The 15,260-nt window shown below is 41.5% G+C and overlaps 2 pseudogenes; both read left to right on the top strand.

The window, feature by feature from the left end:
• Positions 1–6,022, top strand: part of LOC131822125 (elongation factor 1-alpha 1-like) — a 34,453-nt pseudogene extending 28,431 nt beyond the window's left edge.
• On the top strand, positions 3,912–4,057 carry LOC131822425 (U2 spliceosomal RNA; annotated as a pseudogene).
• Positions 6,023–15,260: the final 9,238 nt, after the last annotated feature.

Raw genomic sequence — 15,260 nt, 5'->3', positions numbered from 1 at the left:
AAGGCCCACATTGGGTACAGAGATTATCTTTTTTTTTTTTTTTTTTTTTTTTTAAGATTTTATTTATTTATTTGTCAGAGAGAGAGAGAGTGAGAGCGAGCACAGGCAGACAGAGTGGTAGGCAGAGGCAGAGGGAGAAGCAGGCTCCCTGCGGAGCAAGGAGCCCGATGTGGGACTCGATCCCAGGACGCTGGGATCATGACCTGAGCCGAAGGCAGCTGCTTAACCAACTGAGCCACCCAGGCGTCCCGGTACAGAGATTATCTTAAAAAAAAAAAAAAAAATCAGGGTTGCTTGGGTGGCTCAGTTGTTAAGTGTCTGCCTTCAGCTCAGGTCATGATTCCAGGGTCCTGGGTTCGAGCCCCATACCGGGCTCCCTGCTCAGTGGGAGGCCTGCTTCTCCCTCTCCCACTCCCCCTGCTTGTGCTTCCTCTCTTACTGTGTCTCTCTCTGTCAAATAAATAAAATCTTAAAAAAAAAATCAGTCTGTGTCAAATCACACCATACTGCTGGGCACCTAGGTGGCTCAGTTGGTTAAGTGAGTGCCTTCAGCTCAGGTTATGATCCCAGGGTCCTAGGATCGAGTCCCTATCGGGCTTCCTGCTCAGTGAGGAGTCTGCTTCTCACTCTGCCCCTCCCCTCTACTCATGTGCACTTTTTGTCTCTCTGTCTTCCAAAAATAAATAAAATCTTTAAAAAAAAAACATCGCACCATGCTGGTGGACCCTGGGACATATTCTGTCAGCCAACACTTTCAATGGAGTCTAGATTCTGGTCAATCTCTAATAGTACTTCTTTCTTTTTTCTTGAGTTTGGTTTTGGGAGTCTTTCCATGTTCATTTTGTTTTGTTTTTTTTTGTTTGTTTTTGTTTTTTAAGAATTTATTTTTGAGTAATTTCTACACCCAATGTGGGGGCTCCAACCTACAACCACAAGATCAAGAGTCGTGTGCTCCACTAACTGAACCAGCCAGGTGCCCCTCCTTTTACTTTTTTAAAGTTTATTTATTTGTTTATTTTATTAATCTCTACCCCCAGTATGGGGTTCGAACTCACAACCCTGAGATCAAGAATCATATGCTGTTCCAAGTGAGCCAGCCAGGTGCCCCTTTCCCTGCTGATTTTGACTAATCTCTAGCAACCCAGTAAATACCTTCTTTAGACTAAGGAACTGAGTTATCTCAGACTTTTTGTATTTAATTGAATGTAATCATATGTTAGCTTTGTTTTTATTCTGACAGGTAGGCAAACTTTTCTTCACTGTTAGAATTTAAGGAACAAAAGAGCACAGAGGACAATGTTTGACTCTTAAGCAACTTTTGGGATGCTTATAGACAAATGTTTTTCAGTGCCTTCAGACCATTAGGAATGCTATCTGTATGAGTGAAAGCTTTGTGTGACGCTAACTTTGTAGCTAGAAAAGGAGGGGTGGCTTACTTGCTATGACTTGCCCAATGCATTTTTTTTAAACCGGGAAAACGAAATGTAGTGTCTTTTAACTTGAAAAAAACAATAGCACAGTATTAATCTAATCAAGGTGTGACTATTAAAAGTTTTCACCATTCATCAAAAATCCTTATCATTGTAACCAGTGTAAGGATTTTTTAAAATGAGAAAAACTACAACAGAAATTCCTTGTACAAATAGTCTTTGTCAGTAATCCTTCAGGCCTGGATTCTGCCGCATGTACAGAATTTTGAAACTAATGAGACTTCGTTTTACAAAAGGAGCTTTTTTAAAGAAAGCACTCATTTACATACTAATGAGACAAGTCATTTGCATGTTCACTGAGTGCCTCACAAGTTCCTAAACTCATCTTGCCCTTCCTGTGATGTGTTTGTACATTTTCCCCCTTCACAGTCCTTTCTTGGGGCTCTAGCGACTTCTTTGTCTCTTGCCTGAAATTTTCTGGCCTGCAAACTCCAATTAATCTACGAAGATCCAGTTCAAATGTCACCTCTTCTGAGAAGCCAACTTTTCCCTTCCTAGGCAGAATTACTTTTCTCATAATATACTTCCCTCTCTATGTATCCGTTTACTCACTTACCTTCCTTTCAAAACTCTGAGTTCCTGGGTGGCTCAGTGGGTTAAACTTCTGTCTTCAGCTCAGGTCACGATCTCAGGGTCCTGGGATTGAGTCCCGCATCAGGCTCTCTGCTCAGCAGGGAGCCTGCTTCCCCCTTTCTCTTTCTGCCTGCCTCTCTGCCTACTGGTGATCTCTCTCTGTGTGTCAAATAAATAAATAAAACCTTAAATTAAAAAAAAAAAAAAAGCAACTCTGAGTTCCTTAGCACCAAACAATATTCCACCATAATTATAGTTGTGCTCAATAAATTGAATGAATGAAGAAATCTTAAAAGCTGAGATTTTCTTATCTTTTTCTTCTTGATATTCCAGTCCTTATTCTTTTTCTTAACATACTCAGAATTTTTTTCAATAATAACAACGTCTTGTTTTTCCCAGTGTTTCTCATGTTTAAGTAGTTTCATTCATCTATTTCTTTTCAGCCCTTCACCTATCTTTTGGGGGCGGGTCTTCCATCACCCCTATTTTGACCAATGAGGAAAGAGAGACCCAGAAATGCCAAGTGCCATAAGATTGCCCAGTAAGTAAGAGAATCAGAAGTGGATCCTGGGTTTTCTGATGACTAATGTTTTTTTCCCCATGATTTGACACTTTTTCTCTAGTATCTTCTATTCTCTAGAGATTTAGTTTAGTTACACTACAAAAACAAATTGAAAGCAAATAGCATCTTTTTAAAAAAAAATTTATTTACTTATTTATTTCTTTAAAAGATTTTATTTATTTATTTTGACAGAGAGAAATCACAAGTAGATGGAGAGGCAGGCAGAGAGAGAGAGGGGGAAGCAGGCTCCCTGCTGAGCAGAGAGCCGGATGTGTGACTCGATCCCAGGACCCTGAGATCATGACCTGAGCTGAAGGCAGCAGCTTAACCCACTGAGCCACCCAGGCGCCCTTAAAAAAATTTATTTTTTGGGACGCCTGGGTGGCTCAGTTATTAAGCATCTGCCTTTGACTCAGGTCATGTTCCCAGGGTCCTGGGATCAAGCCCTGCGTTGGGTTCTCTGATCGACAGGAAGCCTGCTTCTCCCTCTCCCTCTTCTGCTCCCCTGCTTGTGTTCCCTCTCTCGCTGTGTCTCTCTCTGTCAAATAAATAAATAAAATCTTTAAAAAAAATTTTATTTATTAATTTGAGAGAGATAGAGAGACCAAGAGCAAGGAGGAGAGGCAGAGGAGAGGGAGAAGCAGACTCTGCATTGAGCAGGGAGCCTGATTCTAGGACCCCGGGATCATGATCTGAGCCAAAGGTAGATGCTTAATGCTTAATGACTGAGCCACCCTGGCACCCACTTATCAATTCTAAGTCATCATTCTTGAATGTCTTAAATATCGTACAATTTTAAATTTATTAAAACAATAGTTTAAAAAACAAAGTCTACTCTTAAAACTCCAATTTTGAATTTTTAAAAATTCTTGCTCTGAACAATAGTGTTTGTTTTAAATTGAAAAAAGAATTTTTTTTTTTTTTTTTTTTTTTACTGGTCCTCTGAAAATACATATAAAAATTACACTGGCATGCTTCATACATTTTTAGATAAACCATGTCCCTTTGTAATATCTATGTGGAAAAGTTTACTAAATTACATGAAGAGAGAAAGCTTTCCTTGATTATCAGGTGGTTCTTGAACTGGTGCAGGCAAACACAGAACGTTCCAAAATGATTCATCTAATAATTTGGAACTTGGCATATATTGTTCCACATAACTGGTGTTCCCAGAATTCCTTCCCTTATTCCTCCTTTCTTCTTCAACTATGTGTTCTCCTTGGATAATCTCAGCCCCTCCTATGCCTTCACCTTTCGGGTGTCTATTTAGAACTGTCAACATTTTAATCGCTTCTTGGCCTTTTGGCTAAGATCAAGTGTAGAACTGTCAACATTTTAACTCCAGCTCTTCAGGAAAAATTCTCTAAGCGTACTTATATCTTTCCCTTGAGGTCTCAATAAAGTGAACATGGATTCGTTATTTCCTCCCGCACTGACATTCTATCTTCTCCCCCCCGCCCCACAAATCCTGTAGGACCTTCTTCTCTATTTCCAGGGCTCCTAGCTTGTCCAGGTCTTTATCTCTGGCCTAGTTTGTCTCAGAGCATCTTATCTGATCTTTTGGTTGCTTCTGTAGCTCATTCTTCACACTGATGTCAGAGTTTCCCTCCCAAAACCAAATCTAACAGTCTAATTTCCTTGATTACAAACCTTCCTTGGAGAAGAGACAAATCCCCCAGGCAGAATCCCAAATAATTTAGGTAGCTACTCCAGCCTTAAGGAGGTGAAGCTTAGTACATACACACACACACACACACACCCTTCTTGAGGGTGGGCTGCCCTTACTTCTTTCCAAAGAGAAGAGTATAGAAACTGTGGGCCTCAGGGGTGAGGGGAGTACCTTGATAGTGAAGAAACCTGGCAAACACTATCTCGGCCAGGTGATCAAGGTCAACATCACCAGTGATAAGCCATATTGATATCATGTTCCCCTAATATGATGTGACAATAGTGGTATTTTAACTTCTTTTTTTTTTCCTCAACAGGTTTGCCGCCAGAATACAGGTGTCATGAAAACCACTGCTCAACCTAAACCAAATGGGGAAAGGAAAAGATGCACATCAATATCGTCGTCATTGGTCATTGTAGGTTCAGGCAAGTCTACCACTACTGGTCATCTGATCTACAAATGTGATGGGATCGACAAAAGAACCATGGAAACATTTGAGAAGGAGGCTAGGGTGGGGGTGGGAAAGGGCTCCAAGTGTGCCTGGGTCTTAAATAAACTAAAAGCTGACCATGAACGTGGTATCACCATTGATACCTCCCTGTGGAAATTCGAGACCAGCAAGTATTATGTGATCATCATTGATGCCCCGGGACACAGAGACTTTATCAAAAACATGATTACATGCACGTCTCAGGTTGACTGTGCTGTCCTGATTGTTGCTGCTGGTGTTGGCAAATTTGAAGCAGGTATCTCCAAGAATGGACAGACCCCATGAGCATGCCGTTCTGGCCTACACACTGGGTGTGAAACAACTAACTGTTGGTGTTAACAAAATGGATTCCACCGAGCCACCCTACAGCCAGAAGAGATACGAGGAAATCATTAAGGAAATCAGCACCTACATTAAGAAAATGGGCTACAACCTCGACATAGAAGCATTTGTGCCAGTTTCTGGATGGAATGGTGACAACATGCTGGAGCCATGTGCTAACGTGCCTTGGTTCAAGGGATGGAAAGTCACCTGTAAAGATGGGAACACCAGTGGAACTATACTGCTTGAAGCTCTGGATTGCTTTCTGCAGCCATCTCGTCCAACTTACAAGCCCTTGCTTTTGCCTCTCCAGGACATCTATGAAATTGGTGGTATTGGTACTCTCCCTGTGGGCCCAGAGGAGATGTGTTCTTAAACCTGGCATGGTGGTTACCTTTGCTCCAGTCATTGTGACAGCTGAAATGCACCATGAAGCTTTGAGTGAGGCTCTTCCTGGAGACAATGTGGGCTTCAATGTCAAGAACATATCCGTCAAAGTTGTTCATCGTGGCAGTGTGGCTGGTGACAGCAAAAATGACCCACCCATGGAAGCAGCTGGCTTCACAGCTCAGGTGATTGTCCTGAATCATCCAGGCCCATCAGTGTTGGATACGCATCTGTGCTGGATTGTCACACAGCTCACACTGCTTGCAAGTTTGCTGATCTGAAGGAGAAGATAGATCATCATTCTGGAAAAAAAAACTGGAAAATGGTCTCAAGTTCTTGAAATCTGGTGATGCTGCCATTGTTGATATGGTTCCCGGCAAGCCTCTGTGTGTTGAGAGCTTCTCTGATTATCCTCCTCTGGGCCGTTTTGCTGTTTGTGACACGAGACAGTTGCTGTCGGTGTCATCAAAGCAGGGGACAAGGAAGCAGCTGGAGCTGGCAAGAAATGTTTGCGTCAATTGGCCGTGTAAGTTGAATAGTAAAAGACTGGTTAATGATAACAATGTATCGTAAAAACCTTCAGATTGGCGTGTGTGTGTGTGTGTGTGTGTGTGTGTGGCAGTTTTAAGTTATTAGTTTTTAAAAATCAGTACTTTTTAGTGGCAACGACTTGACCAAAAATCTGTCACAGAATTTTGAGACCCACTAAAACAAAAGTTTAATGAGAAAAAATAAATGGTATTTTACCTCTGTGATCTTCTTCACAGAAATGCATAACATCTGTCTATTTATGAGAAAAACACAGGACAAATTTCAATAGAGAGGCATTCTACAAAATACCTGACCTGTCCTCCTCAAAATTGTTAAAGTTTTCAAAAACATAGCAAGTCTGAGAAACTGTCACAGACAATCACACCCTTAGGAGACATGATGATTGTCTAATATGGTATTTTGGGTGGAGCTGTGAAACTGGAAAAAGACACTGGATAAGAACTGTGGAAATCCGAACAAACTAATGTATCAATATTGATTCCTTAGTTTTGACAAATGTACTAAGGCAATGTAACATGTTAGCAATGGGGAAAACTCTCTACTATCTTCACAACTTTTTAAAATTTTTTATTTAATTACTTTACTTTTTGGGAAGATTTTATTTATTCATTTGACAGAGAGACACACAGTGAGAGAGGGAACACAAGCAGCAGGAGTGGAAAGAGAGAAACAGGCTCCCCACCAAGCAGGGAGCCCTATGTGGGGCTTGATCCCAGGACTCCAGGATCATGACCTGAGCTGAAGGCAGACGCTTTTAACGACTGAGCCACCCAGGTGCCCCTTCACAACTTTTTTTAAAGTAGGCTCCATGTCTACCATGGGGCTTGAACCCACAACCCTGAGATCAAGAGTCACATGCTCTAGTGACTGACTCAGCCAAGAGCCCCTATCTGCACAACTTTTATATAGATCTGAACCTATTCTAAAATGAAAGTTTTTAATTTTTTTAACATCTATTTTTTTGAGATTTTATTTTTTATTTTTTTTAAGATTTTATTTATTTATTTGACAGACAGAGAACAAAAGTAGGCAGAGAGGCAGGCAGAGAGAGAGAGAGAGAGAAGCAGGCTCTGCACTGAGCAGAGAGCCCGATGCGGGGCTCGATCCCAGGACCCTGGGATCATGACCTGAGCCGAAGGCAGAGGCTTTAACCCACTGAGCCACCCAGGTGCCCTGAGATTTTATTTTTTTAAAGATTTTTCTTTAAATTTATTTACTTGACAGAGAGATAGAGAGAACATAAGAAGGGAAAGAGGCAGGCAGAGGGAGAGGGAGAAGCTGACTCCCCACTGAGCAGGGAGCCTGACGTGGGGCTCCAACCCAGGACGCTTGGGATCATGACTTGAGCTGAAGACAGAGGCTTAACCGACTGAGCCACCCAGGTGCCCCAAGATTTTATTTTTAAGTAATCTCTACACTCGATGTGGGGCTCGAACTTACAACCCTGAGATCAAGAGTCACACGGTCCACTGATGGAGCCAGACAGGTATCCATTCCTTTTTTTTTTAAAAGGAAAACAAAAAACAAAAATACAAAACAAAAAAAACCTCTCCTGGCCATCTCTTACCATTAGGAGAAATTCAAATCGAGTATTACTGGCATTGGAAGATCCTTCACAATCTGGCCCCATCTACTACTTCATACTAATTTTCTGCCACTTCCTTGGTGCCTGGGTGGCTCAGTGGGTTAAGCCTCTGCCTTTGGCTCAGGTCACGTTCTCAGGGTCCTGGGATCAAGCCCTGCGTCGGGCTCTCTGCTCAGCAGGGAGCCTGCTTCCCTTCCTCTCTCTCTGCTTATCTCTCTGCCGACTTGTGATCTCTGTCAAATAAATAAATAAAATCTTTAATTTTCTGCCACTTCCTACATGTCCAGTGTTCCACTCTCAATTAATTTTTCAGTGTTCTACAAAGGTACCAGGTATCAGCATATTTATTTGGGTCAATGATTAGATCTGCCCACAAAGTCCTACTTAATTCGAATACACATTATGTGTTAGTCCTACTCATTCCAAAAGATATTTGGCTTCTTCTTCTTCTTCTTTTTTTTTTTTTTAAAGATTATTTATTTATTTATTTGACAGAGAGAGAGAGAGAGAGAGAGAGATATCACAAGTAGGCAGAGAGGCAGGCAGAGGGTGAGGAGGAAGCAGGCTCCCCGCTGAGCAGAGAGCCCAATAGGGGGCTTGATCCCAGGACCCTGAGATCATGACCTGAGTCAAAGGCAGAGGCATAAGTGACTGAGCCACCCAGGCGCCCCTGGTATTCTAAGCTTCCTGAAAAAGCAAAGTAAATTGATTTCCCAGTACCTTGCTAATTGTCCAAACGACCTCCCAAACAATGTCTTCCGGCTTTACCACTACAGGACACTGGCTTTGGAAAGAACTACAATCAGATCAGGGTAAAATATTAAAGAGAGGGGTGCCTAGGTGGCTCAGTAGGAAGAGTATGTTAACTCTTGATCTTGGGGATGTGTGTTTGAGCCCCATGTTGGGTGTAGAATTTACTTAAATAAACAAAACTTTAAAATAAATAAATTGATTTAGTTTAAAATCTTCATAAAGAGGAAAAAACCAACTTTGATCTTGATTTTATAAATTCTATAGTATAATCTCAATTTTGTAAGAACACACAAAACAGAAAGGGTAATTATGTCCAGGAAAAGAGAAAAAGGACAGGAAAGAAATCTATTAAAATGCCAACTATGTGTATTCCCAAGAGGTAGATTATACACAATATTTCCTTCTTTTCTGTACTTTCTCATATTTACTTTATTAAAATAATGAAATATAACCTATATACAAAAACGTATCTCATATCTATGTACTTTCTATTTTATTTATATTATTTTTTTTTAAGATTTACTTATTTACTTATTTGACAGAGAGATACAGGGAGAGCACAAGTAGACAGAATAGCAAGTAGAGGGAGAGGGAGAAGAAGGCTCTCCACAGAGCAGGGAGCCAGATGCAGGGCTCGATCCCAGGACGTCGGGATCAGGAGCTGAGCCGAAGGCAGCCACTTAACCAACTGAGCCACCCAGGTGCCCCTATTCATTTATTTTTTAAATTATTTTTAAGTAGTTTCCATGCCTAGTGTGGAGTCCAACGTGGGGCTCGAACCCATGACCCTGTGATCAAGACCTGAGATGAGACCAAGATTCGGACGCCTAGGGACACCTGGGTGGCTCCGTGGATTAAGCCTTTGCCTTCGGCTCAGGTCATGATCTCAGGGTCCTGAGATCGAGTCCCGCATCCGGCTCTCTGCTCAGCAGGGAGCCTGCCCCCCCACCCCCGCCCCGCCTCTCTGCCTACTTGTGATCTCTGTCTGTCAGGTAAATAAATAAAATCTTTAAAAAAAAAAAAAAAGAGTCGGATGCCTAACTGCCTGAGCCACACAGGTGGCCTGTACTTTCTATTTTAAAGTTTAAAAAAAAAAAAAAGACAAACAAATATAGTGTGACTGATCCAGATAAACAGAACCTTACGGACATTTTCTTCATGCAACTTCCGTGACTATGACCCTCAATCTTCTCCCCAGAAGTACCTCCTAATTCCTGATAATCAAGTCCCTGTTTTTCCGATTCCTTTGTTTGTTTGTTTGTTTGTTTTGTTTTGCTTTACCTGTTGGTATGCATCCTGGATCTGTGTATTGGCTGAATGGAATCATGCCGCGTGGATTCTCTTGTTCTCACACACCTTGCTGTTCTCTTCTATTGCTTAATGTTTTGTTTTTGAGATTTCATCTATGTCACAGTGTATAGCTGTGTATTTTCATGGCTCAAGCGTATTCATTCTATTGAATAAATATGCCAAAATATATATTTCCATTTTACTATAGATGCACTTGGGGTTTTCATCTGGGGGCTATTACAAGGCATGTTGCCATGAACATTCTTTTTATTTTTAAAGACTTTATTTATTTATTTGACAGAGAAAGACACAGAGAGAGAACACAAGCAGGGGGAGCGGGAGAGGGAGAAGCAGGCTTCCTGCCGAGCAGGGAGCCCGATGTGGTGCTCGACCCCAGGACCCGGGGATCATGACCTGAGCTGAAGGCAGACACTTAACTGACTGAGCCACCCAGCGCCTCGCCATGTACATTCTTAAACATTTATCTTGTTTACAACATGCATGTATGTTTTTCCCAAGAGTATACGTGAAAGAGCTACTGGCCTCAGGCTCTATTTGTCTTCAAGTTTATTAGGCAATGCCACGCTCTTTTCTAAAGCACTTGTAGCAATTTATAATCCCAGCAGCAGTGTATGAGACTTCCTATGGTCCACATTATTATCACAATTTCATCTTGTCATATTTTTGGATGTCTAATTGACTTTCTTTTGAAAAGACTGCAAATTAATTTTTTTTGCCAATTTGGAGGGTTTGTAGAGGTCTCCCACTGTGATTTTAATTTGTATTTCCCTGATAGCTAATGAAGTTAATGACTGTTTAGTATATTTAAAAACAAAATCAGAAAGTGAAATTTAAGTAAATATACCATTCACAAGGCCAACAAAAATCGATCATATTTTTTCCTTTTTCCTGGAAGTTCACAGACCTTAGGACGCTTTAACCCTACTTACCTACTTTTTCATTTCTATTCGGGATGACTATAGCCTCTAGTCCGCCCAGCCAAGCCCTGGTTTAGATCTGCTATCCCCATGTCATAATTAGTATCTCCCCTCCTTTCACTCTCAAACTGTCCTGGGCTGTATATAAAATACTCTGGTCATCCCACTTATATGTCTTTGTTTTGTATATTTTTATCCTCTTTATTTCTGTCTCTCTGTCCCTCTCTCCACGGGCGTGTGTACATATATACATATACTGAATGTTTTGTGTTCTCCCAAAATTCACAAGTGGAAGCCTGATACTGCAGGATGATGGCATCAGGAGATGGTACCTTTGAGAAGTAATTAGGTTTAAATGGGGTCATAAGGGTGGACCCCCCCCCCATGATGTGATTATTACCGTTTTAAGAAGAGGAAGAGACACCAGAACTGCTTCTCTGCCATGTGAGCACATAGCAAGAGGGAAGCTCTCTGCAAACCAGGAAGAGGGTCCTCACCAGAACCCAGCTATGTCAGCATCCGGATCTCAGGCTTCCAGCCTCCAGAACTGTGAGAAAGAAATTTCTGTAGTTTAAGCCACTGACTCTGTGGTATTTTATTACGACAGCCCAAGCTAAGTAGTACAGATATATATGTCCCATAGGACATTATTATATTGTTTCATGCAGTCAATATTCATTTAGATTTCCCCATCTATTTACCATTTCATCAGCCTTCAGTCCTTTTTGTATCTCTGCTTTTCCATCTGGGGCCACTGGGGAGGCCACTGCAGGGCTCAAACTCACAACCCTGAGATTAAGAGTGACATGCTCTACCCACTGAGCCAGCCAGCTGCCCCTGGGATCATTTTCCCTCTGTCCAGAGAATTCACTTTATTTATTTATTTTTAAGATTTTATTTATTTGATGGAGAGAAGGAGCACAAGCAAGCACTAGCAGCAGAGGGAGACATGGAAGCAGACTCCCTGCTGAGCAGGGAACCCAAGGTGGGACTCAATCCTGACCTGAGCCGAGGGCAGATGCTTAACCAAGTGAGACACCCAGGTATCCCCAGAGAATTCACTTTAGTATTTACTTTAGTGCAGGTCTTCCAGAAGCTCTTTTTCCCAGCTTCTGTTTGTCTTCAATCTTGAAGAATAGTTTCAGTGGGCGTAGAATTTTAGGTTGGCCAATATTTTATTTCAGCACATTGAAAAGGTCTGCCTTCCAGGTTTTTGTTTGTTTGTTGAAAACTCACCTGTCAGTCTAGCTACTACTCCATTGAAATGGTCTATATCTCATTTTCTTTGCTGCTTTTCAGATTTTCTCTTTTTGGTTTTCTGCAGTTTTGCTATGATGTGACTGCTTTGAATTTCTTTCCATTTATCTTGTTTAGGATTCACCAAAGTTTTAGAATCTATGGGTTGTTATCTTTCAACAGGTCCAAAAGATATTTAGCCAACACCTCTTTATTTATTTATTTATTTTTAGGGGGGGGAAATTAACATATAATGCATTATTTGTTTCAGGGGTACAGGTCTGTGATTCATCAAGCTTACACAATACACAGCACTCACCGTAGCAATACCCTCCCTAATGTCCATCACCCAGCCACCACATCCCCTTACCCCCCTCCCCTCCAGCAACCCTCAGCTTTTGTCCTAAGATTAAGACCCTCTTATGGTTTGTCTCCCTCTCTGGTTTCACCTTGTTCATTTTTCCCTCCCTTCCTCTATGATCCTTTGCCTTGTTTCTTAAATTCCACATATCAGGGAGATCATATGTTAATTGTCTTTCTCTGATTAACTTATTTTACTTAGCACAGTACCTTCTAGTTCTATCCATGTTGTTGCAAATGCCAAGATTTCATTTTTTGATGGCTGTGTAATATTCCGTTGTATATACCAGTATATCTTTTTTTTTTTTTTTAAGATTTTATTTATTTTATTTGACAGAGAGAGATCACAAGTAGGCAGAGAGGCAGGCAGAGACAGAGGGGGAAGCAGGCTCCCTGCTGAGCAGAGAGCCCAATGTGGGGCTCGATCCCAAGACCCTGAGATCATGACCCGAGCAGAAGGCAGCGGCTTAATCCACTGAGCCACCCAGGCGCCCCTATACCAGTATATCTTTAAATAATACATTTACCCCATTCTTTTTTCTTTCTGTCAAGAGCTATAATTAAATGTATGGAATCTTCTTCCTCTATCCTTTACCTCTCTTAATTTTTCTTCTATATTTTCCATCTTTTTGTCTCTCTGTGCTAAATTCTGGTTAAATTCTTCTGATGTTTCTTCTAGCCCAGGAATTGGCCAACTTTTTCTATAAAGGACCAAAGAGTAAATATTTTAGACTTAATAGGTCATGCAGGGTCTCTCACAACTTCTCCACTCTGTCCGGCCATAGACTATAAGTAAAGATATAGGTATGGCTCTGTTACAATAAAATTTTGTTTATAAACACAGGCAGGCCAGATTTTACCCACAGACCATAGTTTGCCAACCACTGTTCTATCCAAAAAGTCTTTTTTTTTTTTTTTACTATGTCTAATCACTGTCCAATTTGAGCTTTTAATTTCAGTTACTATTTTTTCATTTCTAGAGGATTTTTTATTATCTGCTATTCATTTTTTTATCTTTTTTTCTAGAGATAATTTAAAATTTATGTTTTTTTTAAAAGAAAGTAAACACAGGTTTGTTTGTTTGTTTAATATGCACTAGATGACCACACATCTGAAGTTGGTTTCTGCTGTTTTTTGTTCATGATTCTTATTTTCTTGTGTCCTTGATTATCTTTGACTGGACATTGGTTGGTGCCTCTGAATATTTATGTGTCAGGATTCCCTGACAGTCTAAGACAACAGAAACTCCCTCCGGTGAGAATTTGCTTTTCTTTTGTCTGGGGCTTAAGGGCATTTGGAGTCTAGTATCTGATGGTCAAAACCTATATTTATGACTTGAAGTTTTTGTGGACAGCCCAGCGATGTGAATTTGGGCTGCAATTCCCTGCATGGGTCAACTGGTGGATGAAACCTCCTTATCAAGTTTTCTACTCTTTTTTTCTTCCTGTTCTTTCTTGAGTCAAGGCAAGCACCGCTACATGCTCTTGGAGGTAAAAGCGGCGGCAGGTTTACTGCTGGTCCTTTTGTCCCAGTTTAATGTGGCCAGGGTCTCCTACTGGATTCCTCACCTTTGGTTTCCAAAATGAAATTCTGATTAGGCAACTTGATGTTTTGAGGAATGCTTTTTGTTTAGGGCAAAAGCAGCAAAAAATGCCCTGTTTACCCCCCTTGATTCCTCTTAAATTTTCACCTGATTCTGGGGCACCTGGGTCATTCGGTTGGGCAACTGACTCTTGATTTCTGTTCAGGTCATGATCTCAGAGTCGTGAGATGGAGCCCAGAATTGGGCTCTGTGCTCAGCAGGAGTCTGTTAGAGATTCTTTCTCCCTCTCTCTCTGCCCCTTCCCCCCCCATGCTCTCTGTCTCTCAAATAAATAAGTAAATTTTTAAAAGAATGTATTTAGTTATTTGAGAGAGAGAGCAGAGTGAGAGAGAGAGAGAGAGAGAGAGAGCACTAGTTGGGGGAGGGGGAAAAGGGAGAGGGAGAAGCAGATGCCCCACGGAGCAGGGAGCCTGACCTAGCTCCTGATTCTAGGACCCTGAGATCATAACCAGAGCCGAAGGCAGACACCCAGCCAACTAAGCCACCCAGGTGCCCCAATAAATAAAAATTTTTTAAGATTTTGTTTATTGGGGAGACTTGGTGGCTTAGTCATTAAGCATCTGCCTTCGGCTCCAGTCATGATCCCAGGGTTCTGTGATCCAGTCCCGCATCAGGCTCCTTGCTCAGCGGGGAGTCTGCTTCCTCCTACCCAACTCCCACTGCTTGTGTTCCCTCTCTTGCTGTCTCTCGGTCTGTCAAATAAATAAATAAAATCTTTTATAAAAAAGATCTTTTTTAAAAAAAGATTTTATTTATTTATTTGACAGACTGAGATCACAAGTAGGCAGAGAGGCAGGCAGAGAGGGGGGAAGCAGGCTCCCTGCCGAGCAGAGAGCCCAACTCGGGGATGGATCCCAGGACCCTAAGATCATGACCTGAGCGGAAGGCAGATGCTTAACCCACTGAGCCATTCAGACATCCCTGATTGTTTCATTTTAATTCCAGTATAGTTACCATACAGTGTTGAAACGAATGTTATAAATTTTTTTTTTTAAGATTTTATTTATTTACTTGAGAGAGAGACAGTGAGAGAGAGCACGAACGAGGAGAAGGTCAGAGAGAGAAGCAGACTCCCCATGGAGCTGGGAGTCTGATGCGGGACTCGATCCCGGAACTCCAGGATCATGACTTGAGCCGAAGGCAGTCGTCCAACCAACTGAGCCACCCAGGCGTCCCACAAATGTTATAAATTTTTTAAAAAGATTTTATTTATTTATTTGACAGAGAGAGAAATCACAAGTAAGCAGAGAGGCAGAGAGAGGGGGAAGCAGGTTCCCCAACGAGCAGAGAGCCCGATGCAGGGCTCAATCCCAGGACCCTGGGATCATGACCTGAGCCGAAGGCAGATGCTTTAACCCACTGAGCCACACAGATGCCCCTAAAATTTTTAAAATTGAGATATAACATACATAGAGTGCACAAATCTGTAACGTACAGCTTGGTTAATTTTT

This window comes from Mustela lutreola, chromosome X (genome assembly GCF_030435805.1).
Source record: "Mustela lutreola isolate mMusLut2 chromosome X, mMusLut2.pri, whole genome shotgun sequence".
Lineage (NCBI taxonomy): Eukaryota > Metazoa > Chordata > Mammalia > Carnivora > Mustelidae > Mustela > Mustela lutreola.
The sequence above is the reverse complement of the archived record's forward strand: the minus strand, read 5'-3'. Positions and strand labels throughout refer to the sequence as shown.